General features: G+C 50.1%; 1 long non-coding RNA gene across 1 annotated transcript in view; it reads right to left on the bottom strand.

Moving 5' to 3' along the window:
* LOC146871616 (uncharacterized) overlaps nucleotides 1-7,080 on the bottom strand; it is a 53,333-nt gene extending 46,253 nt beyond the window's left edge. The window contains exons 1-3 of the long non-coding RNA XR_014959588.1: nucleotides 6,974-7,080; nucleotides 6,077-6,312; nucleotides 2,420-2,490 (exon numbers count right to left, since the gene is read on the bottom strand). This is a non-coding gene — a long non-coding RNA (uncharacterized LOC146871616). The remainder of the gene's footprint in view (nucleotides 1-2,419; nucleotides 2,491-6,076; nucleotides 6,313-6,973) is intronic.
* Between the last annotated feature and the right edge of the window lie 11,869 nt (nucleotides 7,081-18,949).

Here is an 18,949-nt window from a genome sequence, read left to right as displayed (position 1 = left end):
TCCTGCTGCTCTCAGCCATCTGGTACAAGCATCTGTTGCGAGCATTGTCCCCTCTCGATGGGCCCAGGCTGGATTGCAGGGACACACATGTGACGCTGCCCCTGATTGACGCTGCACTCTGAAAAGCAAGTAAACACTAACACAAATGTGCCAACCTCTGAATTTCTATATGGTCTGGGACTACCGAATTTCCCCCTCCCCCTGCGCGTAAACCACATTTCTAATGAGGGACATGAGAAGGTAATTACTTTTTGGAGGCGGGGGTCGGACAACCCCCGGCCGTATTTATTAAAATATGAAAACAAAATAAAAAATTTTGAAATAAACAATATTTACACAATTATACGCAGAAACATAACACGACATTTGATTACAATTCATATGCACAGATATCAGATGGCTAACCTTAAACTATATCTAATACATAGTTTTTCTATTCGAATCTAACATCTGGACATAATCATAAATTAATTACTTTCTGCGTATCCTATTTGAGCCTACGGCAAGGTCGCTAACCGGTGTCAGATCCTTATCAATTAGCCACGCCCTCCCGTAGGAGTTGCGCATGCGCAGAGGGCCCGCTTACCAAGAGGGTGCTCCCCCCCCCCCCCGGTTACCCCCATACGTTCCCTGAACTCCATTCCAATTTGTGGGGTCTTGCACTCTGCGCCATTTAATGACGTCCATACCAGTGCGGGGTGGCCAACCAGCCTAAAGAAAGCGTGACTCCCCTCTTTCCCCGCACCCATCCATCCAACCGGATGTACCGCCCCTGGAGTTCTAGGAGAGACCCCTTGTCCCTCCTCCTGGGCGACCCCATCCGTGAATGGCGCCTCCCCCTAAGGACCTTAAATTTACTGCTCACCAGTCATGACCTTACCGCCACAGGCCAGCTTAGTTGACCGACTATCTGGCCCCCCCCATCCTGTCACTCAGAAAGGTCATGCCCCTGCCTCAATTCCCTGCCCAAGCTTATGAAAATGTATCACCACTATTTCATCACCTAACCTAGTCGAGTGGACACCGACTTCTATGAAGCACAGTTCCCCCTGACACCCCATGTGACCAGACTATGCTGCAGCCCTGGCACTCCTTTGCTAACCAGCCAACCTTGGAGTTTACCTCCTCCAGCAAGACCCTTCTGCCTAGTGGTATCAAGTCGTTCTACTAACTATAAGAACTATTGTGCCGAAGGACTGTGTCTCTTCAGAAGATCAGTCATAAAAAAAACCCTAAACTGACTGAGGCCAAGGAAAGATACTTGGAAACCACCCTGCTCTCAGCTCTGTCTGTATAGTCTGCAGGTGTAAAAAACGCTAGCTAGCCTCGTCTCTACTGGAATCTCTGCAATCCATGCCGAGGTGTACCTCGGCATACACGTGTCACTTTCCCACTCCCATGCGAAGTATTCCCACTGTTCTACCCAGGCGTAGGGTCCGCAACCCCCTTCCTAGTGTACGATAACAAATACCAGGGCTGACTAAATCAGACAAAAATTGACATACCGTCAGGGAGCCACTAAATGGTCTTGATTGAAGGCTTCGAGATGTAACACGTTGCAACCCACACCCCTAGCATTATTAGCACCATGCTCTAAACCGTCAGAGTTAACCGGCCACTCATACCCCGGTACTCATTGCCGATGTGATTATACAATTGTGATACTAACCCAGTAGTGTCCCACAGGCTCCCAAAGAGTTCCCATAAGCATACCATGGGCCTCATGAACCACTGAAACTGAACCAATATGCTCCAAGATAGGTTCTGTGTTGGCTGCTGGCCCTACTACGGAGCATCCCAACACGCACAGTGACCAATTTAATGACAAGGGGTGTTGAGGAATAGTTTCGTTCCCGGTCACTCCCCATTTGCAGGATAGTAAAGCTACGGGGCTGGCTTCCTCATAGGGAATGAACCTGCCGTTTTGGGGCCCTAAACCGTGAACTATCTGCACCCGAGCACAATGTTCTGGGATAGGCTCTGTGCCAGCCTATCCCCCTACACTGAGCATCCCAACAATGCTCAATGTCCGCACTGAAAGGCGCCTGCGTGCACATGCGCTGTAATGGCAGTTAACCGTTCCATGACACAGGAATTAATGTGTCGCATCTGCCCCTAATACTTGTGTTTTATACCATCGGTAAAGGTATACACCTACAAGGCAGCGAACTGCCACCATAACACGAATGGCAACAATAAATGGGTGACAACCATACCCTCCCACTATAATGCATGAGCAGCTCTGAAAGTATACACCTGCGAGGCAGACGTGCTGCCGACTTACCACAAATGGCAACAACAAATGAGTGATAACTATACATTCCAACTATGAAGCATATGGAGCACTGTCTCAGGCTAGCACCGCATGAGCCACTGGGTTGATCACCCATCCCACTTGATGCCGCCGCTTGCCACTCACGTTCCGGATCCACCAGTCCCCTTGATTGTCCGCCTCTTGTAGTCATAGCGGTGTGTAGCACTTCCAGGCATCTGGCGTGGATCCAGGCATACATAAATGAAAATCAAAGATCAATGATTAGTGCCTTATGCTGTGAGGTGCCCAACAACGATTTTTTAAGTCAGCGCTACTTCGCAAGACTGTACTCTCCCCCCTTTACCCACACCCCCAGGCTTTTAAAGTGCATCGGTACTATTCTTTGGCCCACCTGACCCATCATTCGTACGCCAAAAGGATGCGTTGATACTGCCAACACTACACCCCTCTCTAGGTGTGACACCGCCAGGCCCCATAATCTGCCGGCCGCCGGGTGCATTGATACTGCGTGGGTCGGACAACATAGGCCCCCAAGTACCCCAAATGTGTACCAGCCCCAGAGAGTGGGTGAAGCGCGACACAACCCAAGAATAACCTGCTTATTTTACAAGTCCAATGCACCCCAGTAATGTGCGACCCCACACATACATTACACTGTGTAAGTGCACGGGCAATGGTGCATATATACAACATGACAAACCCCAGGCATATAATGCCGCCGTGTATACGCACTAGGGGAGCGACGGTACCATGTGATGCCATACGACGTACAAATAACAAGTGCACAAGCACATAAATGCAGAGATCCCGTGTGATACAATACATCATTGTGCCTGCATGTATGCGCATAAATGTGTTCCCTGAACTCCAGTGTACAGACACTGAGCAGACATCGGAATCCAGTGCCTACGTGTATAATTGGACCGGCGCAGAGGCGCCGTGTGACTTAACGCCCTCCTGCAGCTTACTTCCCCTGCACATGGCGCCTAGGGCTTCTTGACCCAGACCCCTCCTTCCTATGTACCCCCACACCGCACACACGGATACCCTTGACGGTGTGACAACAAGGCCTATACGTGTTGAGAGTTTACTTAAGTGACCCTCACCTCAGGCCAGTGCCTAGTGGGCCGAACCTCATAATCATTTAAAGGCATCGGTTAACATGCTGAGCCTAACTCACGAACTAAGAAATGTCGCACAATGTGCAACCCTGTAGCCTACCATAAAGGTACCTTATATGTAAAGAAGTGAAGGTTTGTACCAACCTGGCAATTTACCAACTGTTTGAGCAGATCCTACAGTGATAGGTCTGACACACATTGTTACAAAAGGGGGGCTACCCCGGCGGGTGGCAATGCTGGTGGTACAGGCCCACCAGCATTACTTGGCTTACAGGCCATGGCCCCACCTCTCGTATTCCTAAAAATATTCTTCAGTAGACCTGGTACATTCACCTTAGGAAGCTTTAATAGGCAATGTTGTCCCGCTTTGCATGAACAAAACACTGACTCCTATTCTACTGTTCCAATCCCTGCCTACTTCATTTTTTCCTTATCTATTTCCAATCCCCTAACACGGCTTCCTACAGTGTTACCTAATGAATTTGTAATGCAGGCCAAGGCATTGCTTTCAGCCATCTAATGAATCTCCAAACAGTTTGGAATTGGCCCTAATGTAAATGCTGACTCTAAAGCACTGAGTACTGACTTGCATATACCACCCGTATGTGTTCCCAATTGATCGGAAGCCTGGTAATGTTGTAAACTAAAAAACGGCGGTCAACATCAGCCGCCTTCTTCAACTGTATATTCACCTGCAGGTGAGACCTACACAATCCGAGAACCTTTGCCATGGGCATCAACCGCAATTGTTAATCAGACTCACAAATGCATCACCTCCGGATCATTGTAAGTAGACTCCTTTGAGACTGTCCCGCCAGTCTCATCGCATAAGGAACATTGAAAACGGACAATAAAACTTAAAATGACGCTTAGCATAACGCCAGATGCACTACCTCAGGGACACTAGCTTCAGATTTACAATAGGGAGTGCCCTGCATAGCGCTGGTCACAGCACACTGAGGTAACATTGGAATCACCCAAAAAGGAGAGTGCCTACCATGAGCAATACTTGAGGAGTTACGTACACATTTTTCAATTGAGACCGCCTAGCTTAGCACCCGCTGCATAACATAGCACAACATAGTACACGTTGCCGTAGTAGACAAAACCTACACAACTGGACCGTCTCTGTCGAGAGCGTATAACTGCACCCTCAAATTCACACGCTGATCATTAAAGTACCTTAATTTGAAACATTTTTTGGCAATGCCTCTAGATAAGAGGCGGATTTGTTAGTATGCCAGCACTTCATCATACAACTAACAGATTGTGTCCCGCAAGGGAACATAAGACGTGAGTGCTAATTAGCCTGTGAGACCTTGTGTAAGACAGGAAAGGATATGGTTCGATTTCCATGTTAAAAACGCGAAATCGCCACAAAGGTATCGGGACGCTTTACATGAGCACCCTGTAAGTTACGCAAGAACACGTCCATGTACTCTTTTGTGTGCGTGGGGAGATTTTGTCCATACGCACAGGATATACTGTATTTTACTATGTTTGGGTGTCACCAAGTTTTGGTTTCCTCAGTCGTTCAGGAGCACTCAAATTGCATTTTTAGCTAAAAGAATGTATTGCATCCTCTAGCATGAAACCCCGCATCCTAAAACGTGCATTGCTCAGTAAACAAGTACAACTGGTTACCACATTAAAGACGCTCTGGGACTTACTCATTAGTAATCCGTGACTTTTGTGACCTTCACCAGCCTGTGATCTGCGGTCTACTTCTACTTCCCTATTTACAAAGCTGTCAAGAGTGCATTTTTAAAAAATTGTCTAAAGTCCGCCTTTCAAGGAACCTCGCAAACCCCGATTCAGGTGCAAACAGCAGTTTGTGCCTGAATTTTGATTGGGGCCCACAATAGCACAACCATGGATTTCTACGCACACAATTTTCCCCAAAGTAAAACCTGGGAAAAGATTGTGGGGGTAGACTGAGCACGTTCCCCATTTGTGAACCTCGGGACTGGAGGAAACAAGTTATACGACTGTTTTATCCTGATAAGGAGGTCCGGAAGCCAGTATTGCGATATCATTGTGCACCTGACTAAATATAGCGCCCAGTGTCATCCGTATTGAAAGGGGTCACAATTAACCCCTGGGGTCACACGGGTAGAGGAAGAAGCACCCCCTCAGCATTAGAATACTTGAATAACAAAATCCTGACGCACATACATTCATGCAGCATACAATTGTCTCAACTGGGCGATGTTGTGGGGATTTTTTATAGCGCGAACTCGACCCGAAGGTATTGGAGCGCTTTACACGAACACCGCATTTTCATTACACATTTTTCATCTGCCACGGGGAGATTAAGTGATTTGCCCCGAATCACAGCATGTGGACGCGACCTCGTGGCTCCAACTCAAATTTCCAGCACCAAAAATAGTAGTTAACGTCGACGGACCACCTCCCCGCCCGAATTGAACCTGAAAAACAACCGTCCCTGGGTGGGCTCGAACCACTAACCTTACAATTTCGCAGGCGAATGTGCTACCGATTGCGCCACAACATTTGTATTACCCTTGAAAGTACGAGTCTCAGACCTTAACCATTAGGCCACAGTGACTCCGCATTGCCAGAGCCCTTGCACCCGTGTGCCACTTGTTATTCTTGCCATATTTCAGGCCCCCCCCATGCCAGATTACGCTGCATGCTCCTATTTCAGCTGTATGCTCACCATAAATAACACGGGCGGAAGGCAGCCCCTCACATCGCGGCTGGCCGACACAGCTATTCCCCTCGCGTTCAACGCCCTCTCCGCCGACGAGCCCGACACCGGCACTGGTCCTCTAGCGGGTCCTGCGAAGGCAACCTCCATCGACGAAGCTGTAAACACGAAGACCATGTCACCGATGAGCTGCACGTCGCTCAAGCTCTTCGTCGCCAGACCGCTCCCGAATCCGCCAATTAATCCTGAAAAACAAAGCAAACAAATAGTTAGCAGCCTCCCAGGGGCTGCGTCCGGCTGCCTGAGAGCGCGGGACCAAGAGACCGCATCCCGCGCTCCCCGGCCTTTTATCCTAATACTGGGGCAGGCCAGTTCTAACTGGCCTGTCTCCTGCCGCCCCCTTGACCCGGAAGCACCTTAATTGCTTCCGGGCCAAGGGTTCCCCACCGCCACCCAATCCCATCCGCGACGCGCCCACCGCGTCACACTGACGCGGTAGACGCGCCGGGCCGGGCGAACAGGCGAGGGGGGGGAGGGGGTCGGTGCCCCGCCATATCTGCGGCGGGGCCGATACCGGCACCCGCCTTTCTCTTTCTATATTTTCGTAACACTAATCCCTTAATTGCGGCGCAGCGGGCAGCCTGAGCCCCTCCACCAGGCAGTTCAGCCGAAGCGAGCTCCCACTCCACTCTGGGCATCGTGACGGTGCCCTGATGTCAGCAGTCGGACGGGACCATCCACTGTCCACCCCCACCGCTGGGGATCCTTAACCCCCATGCGCCCGTGAAACCTACAGGGCCCATGCTATCTACCACCCGGAGCACCGAATTCCAACTACTATGTCGGAGCCATTCTACAGAGGTGAAAGACTTGGGGTGGGGGGGCTGGTAATACCCATGCACTCACTCAAACAGAAACCAGTGCTAGACCAGAGCTCCCGGACCAGACCAAACGGCGTCAAGGGCAGGTGCGTGTCCGACGCAACAGAGGGACTGTGGATCAACCAAGTTCCCCCCTTCTAAAAACCATGATCCCTGCCCCATATTGTCGCCATATGGCACCGTCGTGTCGGCAGTTAGTAAGATACATGCAGGCCGAGCGCTGCGTGTTTCAGGCCATCCCTCTACGGGAAGGGGGGGCTTCACAAAGCGACTGCGGCGTGTCCGGTGCGACAAAGAGGCCGTCAGCATGGTGAGGGGGAACTATATACCCCTCACCCCACCTCACGCACTGGACATGACGCGGCACTACCCACGCCCAGGAAGGGGACTCCGCCAGAGTCCTTGCCCCCTGGGGGGGGGGGGTTGTGGGGTGCCCGATGCCAGTAGAGGGCTACCCTCTTGAGTGGCCTCCTGCGGTGGCCTCGGGCAGCCGCACACTCTCACGTAATGGTCCGTTTAAAAATTATATGCAGTTTATCCAGTGCGCTGTGAAACGCAGCGTCTACCACATGATCTTCATTGTAGCACCGTACTACCCAAAGAACATATAGCTAATCGAAAGTATGAACCATTTTTTATCATTTCCATTATTGTTTTATTTCCTGGTGATTTGTCCCATTCTGACCCTGCTGTGAGGGGGAATTTCGTCGCACTTTACCCATAAGGCACCTGCGCGTGCAGGAAGTCTGCAGCACGAGGCCTGGCCCCATGACTTCAAGCTGGATCCAACACACAGGTTCCGAGAAGCTTCCCCGGGATGTTCTTCCCCCCAGCCCTCGTTGGAGCGCTGGTACCCGGCTCCACAGAGAGCTGCTGCTGGCTCCTCACACTTTGAAAGCGTCGAGGATGGATATCCTGGGTAAAGTGTAATTACACCGTGGGTTCCCTTCCCTTAATGCCCACGTATTTCATTTGTCAGTGGGACTTCCGTGGAGGCGAGCCGGCGCCTGGGAGGTGTTGAGGGCTTTGCTGGCAATGTCTTTAACGTGATATTAATTGTAGCAATTAGCAGCTGGATTATGCCAGCGCGGGCTATAAATAGGCACTCCGGACGTGCCGCAGAAGGCTCTGATTTAAAATGCAAATAAAAACCCAATAACATTGTAAATCATTAATTTGTTTCATTCCGTGGTTCCAAGTGGGAGGGGCGAGGGGTGGGAGGACAGGAGCCTTTGCGATTCAAGAAGCACGGGTGTTCTTCTTAAACAACTTATCGTCTTCCTTTCGGAATACTTGCATGTCCTGGGAAGTATCCAGAGTCTTATGAACTACAGACACCCCCTCCCCCTGAGAGGCCACTGACAGGATAGACATTCCTTCTTTGTTCACCTTCACAGTAGATCCTTTCAAAGAGAAGCCCCCGATAGAACGGGCACGAAACAGAGGGCGCCCACACCCCAGACCCTTCAGGGAACCCTTCAGTGAGGGCAGTGCGAGAGTCACCCGTGCAAATTCAATATACAGCATGCACGTTCCAGTTGTCGCGCGGTCTGGCAGAGCACACTACCCCCCACCCCAACAGTGTCAAGGTACTCAAAGGATCCGGCGCAGGTTGGGGACACCTGAGGGGTGCACGGTCTTGAGGTACTTGCCCCCCCTCCACGTGCACGATGTGCGGGATGGAGCTTCATGGGGCCTGCAAGCGGCACTAGGCCCCTTTCGGGGCTAGTGGTGCCCTAGGTTTGACCTGTTTTTTGCGCCGTGGGAGTACCCCTAAGCCTTGAAGCGGCGGTGGCGCCTCCCTCCCTTTTCATATTTGTTCATCCTGCGCATCCCTAAGGGGATGGGTCCGGTGGGGGTTGCCTTGCGGGCCATACCTCGTGTCATGCTTCAATGAGCGCAGGGCGGGCTCTCGGGATAGGAGGGTCACGCCCAGCATGCGCAGTTAAGACCTGCGCACAGGGATCCCCCCGGAAGGGTTTAGCGGTAGCCCAAGTTTATTTCGCCGTAACATGCACGGTTGGTGCACGACCTACCCCGAATTCACATCAACATAGTCAGGCATGCCAGCCAAGATTTAGACTTCCCTCCTCTCGGAAGATCTGATGTCCAGATCCTCGCCTTGGTTTTTTCATGATATGCAAGCAACACACGTGTTATGTGGCAGCAGGCTGCAGCCGTAAATGGTGTTCATTAACTGCATTAGAAGGGGGTAAATGTACAGACATGATGGTGCAGCAACCGGGTATGTATATGTGTGTGTTCTGTTTCCGGGGTTATTGTGGCCAGGGTTACACAGGTCTTGGGCCCACGGACTGGTTGTGATCGGGTTATGGCCGGATGCCATGGGCGCCCAACGAAAGTGGTGTTGATACCTGCACCTCTCCTGGGGCAGTCGCGGGCGTGGCACTAACGGGCCATGGTTCGGGGGCATTGCAGCTCTGGTGTCAACCGTGCGAATCTTGCACATTCATGGGTTGCTGACGTTCTCGTCTGGGTGTGGCGGGTCAGGCCTGCAGCGCACATTTCATTTGGACGTATTAAGCAGTTTATATAGCACTTCATTTATTTGAAAATTGCTTTATTTTGTCAGCCTCGTTTTGCTTAAATCGAAAATGGGTGAAAGTCAACACGGGAATTTCAGAAAGGCTGCTCAGTCATTTAATTGTCAGCTCAGGCGCGTGTGACAGTCTGCCACTAGTGGACGTTGCTTGCCCAATGTTGACTGACTAGGGTGAAGCTTTTGAGTTAATGCAGGCACGCGTCAAGAGAGGGGCCTGTCGATACCATGCTACTCCATAAACTTAACCTGGTTTAGTAACCAGGCCCAGGGATGCCAAAACTCTAGAGCTTCTCATTCGTGGGGACGTCTGTATTAAGGTGTGGATTAGTTACACAACCTCAGTTGCCTGTCCCTTTAATGGTTTAACATTGTGATTGACAAGGATGATTTGACACTCTTATCTACAGAGTATATTTTAGATACAATTGGAAATTAAACACTACAAAAAAAAAAAGGTAAACAATAGGCCTTTGAATGTCCCTCATAGTTGCACTGATATGATGAAAAGGTCACACATAGCAAACTGAAACCTTGGCAGCTATGAATGGGGGTGGCTAACTCTTGGTTGGCTACGCAACTTAGCCAGATTTGTGGCTTATTTATCTGATGCACATAGAAGCATTGACTAAGCCATAAGATGGACTTGTAGGTGTAGTGCCCCTATTGTATTGATTACAGGGATGCAATGACATAGCGGCAAAATACTAAGCGGCCAATACATGGCGGCATACAACACAGCGGCCACTAGGCTACATTACAGCACAAAGTTTACTGTGTAGTTTGACCAAGTGGGTGCTGGTGTTCCTTAGAACTGCCTTGCGGTATGTAGCTCCCGCGTATGCAGGTTCTAGTTTTGCATAATACTAGGCGTCACTACGTATGTGTCGCCGTGAACAGCCCAAGGTCAGAAATTGTGTTTTACTCTGCCTTCAGTTGGCATTGCGGTACGTCTGCCTTGGTGGTTACCGGACAGGGTGCCCTGGGTGGGGCAAATCAGTATATCAGTTTGGGGTTAATTATTGGTGCTCGAAACCAATTTGTACTACCAGGGTGCCATTAAGCGGGAAGACCCCCTGGGGGGCAGTCTCTCACAATTTGGCTGTACATGAATGAATAATGTCTTCATTCACTAATTCCGATAACGGGCATCGCTCTATCCTTCCCAGCAAGGTAGACCTAAGCGGGTAGTTAGTTTGAGGAGCGATTCTTTCAATGCTTTTCCCCATAGAACTATTCTCGCCAACTTTGTTTCAGTAGTTGGATGGAGCCTTTGTCTCAAATCCATCAAAATTTAACTGACTATCGGGTGACTCGCTGTCCACTGGTCCTTGTTCAAGTCCGTCTCATGGCGCCCGAGTTAATCGTGGACCATGTAGATTTCAATTGTTTCAATATCAGTTTTGCCTGGGCAATCAACCCAATCGGTGTAGCGAGTGACCACCCAGTTGGTCATTGTTTCCCTGCCCTATACTAGCGCTTGTGCATGTCAGTGGGGACAAGGTGGGGCGCTCCAGTGAGGTCCACCTTCTCTTTAGTTTTGTTGGTTTTGAAGTAGGCAGGAACTGTACTTCTCCCCTCAGGGGGCTTTGAGCCGTAGCGGGCTCTTCTGGGATGTGGCACGGCTGTGTCCGGCTGTCCGTTTGTTGGCATTATATCAATGTGGTGTTCTAACGTAGTATTATTACCGGGTGGCAAGGATTGAATTTGCACATTCTTTCACCTTTAAAAGAGTCACCTTCCCCCCCGGGTGTATGTCTGAATTGCGATATCATGGGGGTTACTGGTTTGTGGCCGTTTTCGGGGAAGTGGCGTTTGGCCAGTTCATGCATGATGCAGAGGTTTCCTGGCGGTTCTGAATTGGCACTAATGCTTTAGACCTCTATTCCGACCGCAGCTCTTTAGACCACTACCTACATGCCACGTTATTTAGTATAATATCGGTTGCATTGCGACGCAGTGCTTGCTGCACAAGCCATGGTTGAGCTTGCTTTCTTTGAAGGGAGACATTTAATGCTTGTTCAAACACATAAAGGTGACAGTCCCTCCATTTCAGAATGGAAGCATTTTCAATATGCTACGCAGCGTAGCCAGAATTGTGGCTTCAGTTATCTGATACAACTAACAAGCATTGTTAAGCGACTGGTACTGGCGTGGTGTAGGTGTAGCGTGGTCTTGTATTATATATCGTGAGGCAATGTCAGAAGCCGCAAAACACCAGACGGCAGCACACTAAGCTTAGCACCTACCCAAAGCTTAGGCCTTTATGAGGAACACCTGCTGGCACCATTTAGTAACAGGTACAGATATACACTGGGGGGCATTCCTCTGCAACCAAGGGCAGGTTTCAGGTCACTTCAGTTAAGACATATTCACCCGCTCTTTAGCCAGGGCAGCAGGTGGGTGGTGTAGTTGTCATCTAACAAGCAAGCGGTGGTGCTAAATAGTTCGGTAAACGCTTCGTTTGAGCCAAATGGTGACAGGGTATTATTGACCATTCGGCATTCTAATACTTAGGAAAGGGCAGGTATTTGCTCTGAATGTTCCCGTATGGTTCCCACAGACTTGTCTGTCTCCTGGTTTATCCATCTATGGGTTAGAACCTGAGACTTGAAGGGGCATCTTCTGCCCCGGTGTCCCAAACATTTTGATAGTCAACGCTGGGGTAGATGTACCATGAAGGGCCTGATTACTACTTGGGTTTTCCCTACGTTTTGGGGTCAAACTAGATGGGAGCATTAAGTCTACAGTCGTTATGGAGCATCCAGCTTTCCTTCAATCCAAGCATGGGCAGTTAGCGATCGATAAGTTTCAGCGTGTGGGTAACAGACACCGGCTCTTCACCAACATCGTGCCCCGGGGGCATGCACGCTGCACAAACACAGAGCTTCAACCACAAGGGTGTCAAGTAGCATAAACCAGGAAATAGGTTTAAGAGGTGTGTCGCTGACCTTACAGCTGTGGGAAGCCAACTCCATTTAGAGGTACGCCCAGGTGAAAAATGGGTGCTTCTTAAGGTTCTCATGACCAATGCGGTTTGTGGTATCTCCCAGCGGGTCCACTGGAAGTGTACTGCAGCTAGCATGTAACAGGGAACCTGTGATTCCAACACTTTTACCACGCTTGGTGGGGATGCGGGCAGCCAACATAGTGTGCTGCTGTCACAATAATTGGTGTAACAAGGTGTCAGGCACAGTGGGCTACTATGTCAATAGAGCACTTGGCACGTCCAGTGTTCAGCTAAACCTAAACTTTAACCGAGCAGATAAGTTTCCCCGCCGGGGATGCTCCGGGTTGGCAGTGAGTACCCCCCCTCTATTTGGGAATGTTCTAGGATGGGGTAAAGTAAGACTTAGTCAATCCTCAATGTTAGGCACCAGATTACAGACAGTGCGCGCTGCCTAAATCAGACAGTTTATCTAAACTGGTATGCCTGAGGGGTTCCTCCTCAGAGGGAACTGAGCGTGCAAAATTCCTACACGGAAAAAGGGATACATGGCAAGGGCCGGTGGGCCCCCCTCCCCCTTGCCCATTGTCACACACTTCTAGCTATGGACACTCCTGTGCGTCATGATTTATCATGCATAGGGACTGTTCTAAGGTTAAGTATAATCCTTCTCGCCATAATAGCCAAAGTAGGCAGGCGGGTTGGGGGAGGGGTTACCTAGCAAGTGGGCTGCTGTCCCATAGATGGGGCACGCAGGTGTTCAGGCACACACGGTGCTAGAAGGGTGGCGGCTGGTGGGAACAGCAAACAGATGGGGCAATGTGTGCCATAGTGTCTGAATTCTTTCCGCCCACAGTTGGCACGGGGTGGAGTCATGTGAGGGAGTGGAACTTTCACGCAGAAGGGTGAATAGTTAATTGCACAAGTCACAGGCCAAAGCTGATTCATGCTAACGTCAAGGGCTATCGTGAGATAGATGGGGTTCATTTATCTCCGGTAGGGATGTATCCCTTTTTTCTGCTGGAGGCTATAGAGAGGAGAGGTTGCAGGTATGACCATAGCTGTTTTGGTGGGGGGCTCTGGCGGTGACGGTGGCCACCTCCAGAGCTGTGGCAGAGTTACAGTGCGATCTGGAAGCAAATGGGTACAGAAGGGTACCTCTGCGCAGCACCATAGGGGGTGCCACAGCCAAAGCCAAGGAGCCTCATGGGAGGTTCCTGGAAAACCGTGTCGGTGCCCTGTTAGTCCTTTGGGCGGTTGTGGGCCTGAACAACCGGGGGCTTGCCTTGCTACGCTCCGCCCTGAAAGGGGCGTGAGTAATGAGGGACCAGGTGTCACGTGATCCGGTAAGAGGATCACCAGAAGGGGCAGCACAGATGGGGTTCGCCCCAGTGCTGCTTGGCTCATCAGGCGGGCAGGCGGCCCAGATGGTTGCATGCCCTTGGATCGCCTGTAAGATAACCCACCATATTACATAACGTTGTATGTAATAAACCTGCAGCAGTTTTCTCAAAACAAAATCTGTGTGGTGTGTACTTATTTGCATGCATGCTATGTGCTTGGGGGTGGGAAGTGTTGCCATGATGGTGCTATGCGGCTGCCCGAGTCCACCGCAGGAGGCAACTCAAGAGGGCAGCCCTCTAGTGGCATCGGGCTCCCCACAACCTCCCCCCCCCCCGAGGGGGCAGGGACTCTGGCGGAGTCCCCTTCCTGGGCGCGGGCAGTGCCGCGTCATGTCCGGTGCGTGAGGCGGGGTGAGGGGTATATAGGTCCCCCCACCACACTGACGGCCTCTTTGTCGCACCGGACACGCCGCGGTCGCTGCCTCGCTGGACACTCCGTCTCCCACCCTACCGCTTTCCTGGCGTCGCTGGTGGCAGGAAGTATGGTGAGAATGTTGTAATGTTGTACTTTTTTCGTTGAGTGGGATTTTCTCCCGTTGATTTTGGGACATTAGTAGCAAATCGCTCATTTTAAAACACGCTCGGCCTATATCATTGGTGAATACAAAGAAATGGCCGACCATTCGATGTCAGGCAGGAGGGATGGCTGTTCTCGTCCAATACATGTTTAGCAAACATGTTGATAAATCGTGCATTTGAAAGCACACCTGACCGATAATGAATTGCCTATACCTGATAGGATTTAACTAGACAATTTACAGAGGTTTGGGGAGAGCTGGGGGTTAACGGAACCACGTGTAATGCATAGTCCAATTTATTCTTTTTTGTTGGTCACTAACTATGTGAACATCTCAAATATGATTTTATTTCAATTGTAAAGCAGAGGTTGCTATTATTAAACCATTTTGAGTAGTGTTATAAGTGGGGCATGAAGGAGCTGAAATGGCCAAAATCATCAACATAAATTTAATGGGGTTAAAATAAAAAGTCTGAAGGGTCTTATCTTTACAGCTAAATGCGAGGCGTGGCCATGCCGGCAAATAAGATGGCCACTGGGTGCTGAAGCTCTGGCCTCTGACTGCCCAACAATTGGGAAAAATGCCCAAAAAACATCATCCTTAGCCATCGGCGTAATTGCACATATAATATCGCTGTGTGCTGACCACGCAGACCCCCTTTGGTGTCCAGAAATGGCCCCCACGAGGTGAACATGCCGCCCCGTGCCACTGAAGCCCCTCAGTGACAGAGACCATGGGTGAGCCTGAGGCATACCGAGCCCAATGATAGCTTGCCACTAGCTTGTGTTCCCCCCACCCCGGTTCATTCATGTGACTCAATCGAGTGAAAACTGGGCAGCCTTCTTGGTGCAGGGACTGACATTACATCCACGGGCCCAGCGGGCCCACGCTGATATATATTCAGTAGCAACATCAAGACTCGGAGTAGCCCCCTCTTGGTAGTGGTGATCTGGTCCATTGCCAGGGACACTGGTGGCTGCGATTGTTTGCCCGGTGCCTGGCCACCTGGGGTGTTTTGGAACCACCCGCCCTCACCGGGCCCACCCGGCTGCCTGCAATGGCAGTGGACATGCCTGAGCCTGCTCCTGGTGCCACCCCTTTATTTCAATGACTTAGAGGATGAGGTGGCTGACTATCGGAGGTCTGGATGGAGACCTCGAGGTGTAAATATGGTGAGTGACTTTTCTGCTTGCTCCCTCTCGGCCACTGCCCAAGGGGCCACCTTTTCACCTCCGAGATAGGATTGAGTTCCATTCCTGAAAGAATCGGCCATCCAAAGCACAGTGACCACTGCCCCCCCCCCCCCCGGTGCGTGCCCACCTATAGATATTCAACAGCTGGCCTTGGTTGGCCCTGGCCTGCGGACTGCATGCTGCGTACTAGATGACAGGGGATCTGAATCCCATTGCAAGGTACTGCTACTACGTGCACCCTCTGCCCATATTTGCCAAGGCCGAACTAACATATTACTTCTGCCTGCTTGCTCTCCTGTGCGACCCCCTCACAAGTAAATCCAATTTTATTCTAGCTGCTCCCACTCTAGTTAGCTGCTACCTGCGCTCACAGCCACACCGCTGCTCATCTATCCTCGCTGCCAAGAGCCATGCAACATGGGGCACACAGGTCCAAAGCAGAGGAAGCCTCCATTTCAGCATACTAAAGACATGGCTAGGTTGGAGGGCCCTGTTAAGGAGGCTGAGGAGGCAGCAGGGTCATTGGCTCCTGGACAACATATCGCCACTGAAGTCCTAATGGCAGAGTTACGATCTGGCTTCCGAGCCATGAATACATGCTTTGACTCACTCTCAGTTAGATTGGATGGCATGGGGGAACAGCTAGACAGAAATCAGACTTGTATAGATGGGGCTGAAGAACACCTCTCTATGCTGGAAGATGGCATGGTAAAGATGGCAAAAAGACTTGACAAGCTGGAACGTCAGGTAAAAACGGTTTCCATAAAAAATGAAGACTTAGAGGCCATATCACGCTGAAAAAACATACACATATTCAGTGTTGCAGAGTCCAGTCAGTGACCGGCAAAATGGATCACTTTGTGGAACGCCTACTAACAGAACGTTTCGGCCGCAAGCACTTTACCACCACCTTTGTGGTTTAAGGAGCCTACCACTATCTTGGTCCTCGATCCCCCCCGGCACCTCCCTGCACCCTATAATTGCCCATCTAATACATTTCAGAGACCTTGACACCGCATTCAAGGTGGCTCGCGAACATGGACAGGTGCAGTATCAGGGCTCCAAACATTCCTTCTTTCACCATAGTCGTTCAGGAGGCACTCCACAAATACACCAATGCCAAATCTGCACTCCTGCATCTAGGTATGAGGTATGGCATGGTATACCTGGATTGGCTACGTGTTGATGTTAACGGCAAGGCACAATTCTTTGACACCTTTACGGATGCCCTCACTTTTTTTGTAAATAATACTCCTAGGACTGCCCCCCTAGCTTCTCGTAACATCCCACAGCATTCATTACTAGATATACACACCACGAACAACACAGATCTGTTTCCACCAGATTAATCGGCATTAGAACTCACAATTTTGACTTGCAACTCAAGCGCTTTGAGACTTTAACAGAATCTGGTCTGTGTCCACCAAGTTGCATTGTACCTATTGGCTTTACATATTTGCAATGTTGATCAGCTGTTTTTCCATATCAAATGATTTTTTTCAATTGTTCACTTTGAGGACAAGTTGCCGCAGTGTTGCTCACCCCCAGTGGTGTACACCACATTGTTCATATCTCTGTATTGTTTGGGAACTCGTTGGGTAGAAATGGGGATTCGCTGGGTAATAATGGGCCTGGTGTGGGTGGGGGGTGGGAGATGGGAGGGTTTTTCTGTTTTAAATATGTTTATATGTTTGTCTTGATTTAAGGAACTACTGTACTGGCTGCCTAAAGCTTATTTCCACAATAATACACTGCATGAACATTTCACATAACACAGCAGGACCCATGGTTGAGATCCCACTCAAGGCGTGGAACATCAGGGGCATTAATAACCCCCATAAGGGGAAATGGGTAATGCAATATTTCACCCAACACGGTGTGAAAATGGCAGTTCTATGAAAGACGCATCTTCCTCCTGGCACACCACGTACATTTGCCTTGAACTGGGGCCCAAATCGTTACTTCTCCACATACAGCACATATTCACGAGGAGTCTGCATACTGATTCTTCACCCATTTCCCTTTACCCCTAGACTTAATTACATAGATGAAGGTGGCAGATATGTAGCGGTAACAGGATTCCTGGCAGGTCATAATATATTGCTATTAATGTTTACGTTCCAAATATCGACTCTCTGTAATTATTCAGTGATCTGCAGGGCGAAGTGGATTGGGCAGATGCAGATCACATCATATTGGGGGCAACGTCAACCTATGCTTAAACCCATTCTTAGATTCCACTGCTCCAAATCCCATTGGCAAACTGAGATGGCTACGCGTCTTGCAGGATATGTACACTACCTCTCTTAGACATGCTTGGCGCTATTGCCATGTCATGAACCCTGGACACACGTTTTACTCCTCGCCACACAATACATGGTCCCGCTTACTTGGACTACTGACTGATTTCGGTGACAGCCCTTCCCTGGCTTGGAGACATGACCACTCTCCCTCACACTCTTTCGGACCATGTCCCGGTTCGGACTGTTTTCTCCATCTCCTTCACTGGTGTGTGGAGTGCAGTTGGTGCTTCCTCTGTAATGCACTTCCCAATGATGTCTTCTGGGGGGAACTATGCGCTGCCATAGTCGAGTACTTTGAACTCAATGCTGGATTGGTGACAACATAGGCCATCCCCCGGGAGGCCTTTAAGATCTACATCCAAGGCATATGCATTTCTAAGCATACCATAATTATGCGTGACAGACGGGGTTCGCTCTCATGAGGCAAGAAAGCCCTGTGACACATTGATGATTCTGCCATACAGCAACATGACATCCTTGATGGATGAATTTTGCAACATGGCCAATGGAGAGGTGGCCCACCTGAGAAAATATGCCAGGGCTAGGTGTTACGGTGACGGCAAACTCACGGGCCGCCGGCTGGCACATCTGCTCCACATGCAGATGAGTGAAGGCTATATCCCTGAGCTCCTGCTTGATAGCAGACATGTTTAACTGACAATGGCGATGTGCTTGCTGATCTCACACGGTATTGCACCTATCTATACACCTCACATTCTTTGGGTATGGTTGAAGACATGGACGATTATCTCTCAGAGATAGCAATGGTTTGGCTCACCACGCCTCCACAACAGTTCTTCAGGGAACCGATCACTGCAGAGGAGATGATCAACGCTATAGATTCCCTGGCTGGGTCCTTGGTACCTGGACTGGATGGCTTCATGCACATTTTCTATAAGGCCTACAAACACCTTCTTGCGCCACATCTACTGGCCATGTACGCCAAGTCACTTGAAGCTGGTGTCTTGCCCCCCACTCCTGAGAAGCGGAGATTATCCAGTGAAGACCCACTTCATTGTCAATCCTATAGACCACTTCCACTATTACATTTTGGTAATAATATTCTAGCAAAAGAAT

This window comes from Triturus cristatus, chromosome 1_1 (assembly GCF_964204655.1).
Source record: "Triturus cristatus chromosome 1_1, aTriCri1.1, whole genome shotgun sequence".
Taxonomy (NCBI): domain Eukaryota; kingdom Metazoa; phylum Chordata; class Amphibia; order Caudata; family Salamandridae; genus Triturus; species Triturus cristatus.
Note: the sequence above shows the minus strand (reverse complement) of the source record. Positions and strands in the feature narration are given on the sequence as shown.